Here is a 2,912-nt window from a genome sequence, read left to right on the forward strand (position 1 = left end):
TCACTCTTGGGGAAGGGAGGTGGCAGGGTGGTCCAAGGCTCACTTAAATGTGGTGAGGGAGAATAAGGAGTCCCACTCCACTGCCTAGCTGAGATAAGATTACATCCCTAACACTGTGTATAAATATCTCCTTATATTAAATTTTTTTTTCAAGTCCCACCTCACCCTACCCCAAGCTAGGAAACCATTATCTTCGATTTGTGACATTACAGATTCCAGAGAAAGGGTGTGGGGGAGAGGCAGACATGAGACAACTGGAAAACAGGAAGGTTACAAGGCAATGAGTAACAAGCCCCACATAAGCCCAGCTCCCCTCTCCAGAAGAGCAGGGAGGGGCCCCTGTAGAACTGAGGCCAGCGCTGTACCTGTGAGCATGCACTCCTGTCCTCCGTCCCTGATGCTCAGGAGTGGTGCATCCTGTCAAATGTTCTCTGTGAGGTCCTTGTGTTGGGGATCTAAACTCAAACTCAGCTCACTTAGCTCAATAGCCAAGCTTCAGGTTCCTTTCTAAGAGAAGCCAGGCCCCATGGCTCGTGCTTCTGAGATTAGGCCTTTTTAAAAACCATGGGCCCCTCTCCCTTACAGGGAGAGCAAAAGGGTCTTTCCTAGGAAGGGGGTGTTCTGAAAAACACCAACAGTGGGGCTCCATCAGTTCCTGACCAGGCGGTAGATGTGGCGCTAGGCTCTGTGTTCACTGGTGGAGACTTCGAAGGCAGTACACAGCAGCAGTTCCTAAGTGTCCCTGTTTGTCACAACCTGGAAAATAGGGAAGTTTTCCAGGACACTGTTCATCATGTAGTGTTCAGGCAGCTGACGGAGCTTGTGCAGGAAGTTAACCAGGTACTCACACATGGGAGAGCGCAGCAGACGGTATACAAAGTGCCCGTCCTCCAGCTGGGCCCACTCCGCCTCCACCTTCTCTACCACTTGCTTTCCAAAGGAGCAGACCTTGGAGGAGCAGGTAAGTGTCATGAGCTCACGGCTCTCATACTGGCTGCTCACTCCATAGAAGCCACCACCGCCACCTCTGCTGTGGAGCCATCTCTTTACTTACTCCCCTTCAGAACCGTCCATCAGGAGAATACATTAATTTAAAGGAAGTGATGGTTCCATTTCAATCTCAATGTGTGGAGGCTGGGAAGTCACTTTGGATAATTTTATAGTAGTTTCAACATGGTTTACTTTGGTATAATGCTTAATAGTTTAAGGAAGATGGCGAATATATTTATCTTTGTAGCACCCACTATGGGGATATGTGGGAAGAAGGGCCCTTCAGGTATGGTACTCTCCCCCAAGGCCCACCCCAACTCTTCACTCTCCTAACATCTTCCTCTCAAGTTCACTATTTATCTTCTTCATCTTCCCCCTCCTCATCTTCTTCTTCATCAGCATCATCACTGTCCTGCTCCTCCCCCTCAACAACCATTGAGTCCAATTAGTGCCTCTTGTATGCATGGTGATGGAGGACATCAGCCTCCAGAGCATGACCAACCTATTTCAGGCAATACTGTTGAAGAAGATGGACTCCTTCTGACAGCGGCCATCAACAGCCAATGGCTCCTCAGCTAGGTGTGCAACCCCAAGCCCTATTCTTCTCTGTGTTCTACTGTTGGCTGGTTTGATCTTGTGCAGGGCTTCTACTGGGAAGCACTGCTACCATGGGTACATGAAGGCATTGGTCCTTTCATGGCCAGAAGCTTGACACTATTATTTTATGCTATTATTTTATAGCAATATTCCAGGACCTCTAATCCAAGACCTCCAACTCTTACCATCCTTCCACTCCCTCTTCAGTGATGTTTCATGAGGCTTTAATAAGAGATGTGGCAGGGAGGGGGCAACATTTGTGCCCTGTTAAGCCTCAGTGAACTTGTTCCCTATAATCAACCCCATATCAACACTTCCCATGCCTTCCAGTGCAAGCCTGTAGCCACTGTAACCACTGTAGCCACTGTAGCCACTATAGCTACTGTAGCCACTGTAGCCACTACACCATTGTAGCCACTGTGACCATTGTAGCCACTGTAGCCACTGTAACCACTATAGTCACTGCAGCCACTGCTCGGCTTTGAATCCTTCTGCTGTGCGCATGTGCTGTGCCCTTTCCCTTCTGGGCCAGCTGGTCCTCTCTGACTTGTAGTCCACATTTAGACATTCCTAAGGTGTTTCTACTCCCATATTTAGTGCTTGTTTGCAGGCCCCACGTACTAATTCAGACCTTTATGTTTACAAAAATGTTTGAAATCCACTCACTATATGATACTGGAATGTGACAAGCTTATTATATGGAAGACAATAGTATCTCTGCAGATGAAAGTAAAAATATCCCAAACCAATAGTACATCACATGAGAAGATAGTGATACATCATGAGTCAATAGAGGTTTGTTTCAAATTAATCTAAGTGGGTTATTTTTAATTAGTATTTTAATTATTACATTTACTTGTGTGTGTATTTGTATGTGAATATTGAGTACTTCATTTTACCTTCTAGATGCTAACCATGAGTGGACTTTGCATGAAGATCTGAGTGCAAGATAGACTTAGTAACCAGTTCCAGACAAGAGTTGTGATCATGGCTCAAGTGGTTTCTCTATTGGTTTCTTTTCAGATGTCTCCTGAGAATGAGAGGTTCCTACTGCAGACAACAGAGCATGTCCTGTTGCATGCTACATTTTGGACCCAGAAATGAAAGCCAGAAAGAAAGTGAATATATGCATCCCATTGCAGCTGGATACTTACTGCCAGCTGTACACTTCAAGCCTCTGTGAGGAATTCAAATGGCATTTAAGTTTCCTTAATCATGACAGTTAGACCTAAGTTTATAATTCTGCCACAGTTTCTGACTTCCTCCCCAATACTACTCAGTAATCAGAAGTGAGTTATAAACTGCAGAGATGTCATTTAAAATCT

This window comes from Mastomys coucha, unplaced genomic scaffold, assembly GCF_008632895.1.
Source record: "Mastomys coucha isolate ucsf_1 unplaced genomic scaffold, UCSF_Mcou_1 pScaffold15, whole genome shotgun sequence".
Lineage (NCBI taxonomy): Eukaryota > Metazoa > Chordata > Mammalia > Rodentia > Muridae > Mastomys > Mastomys coucha.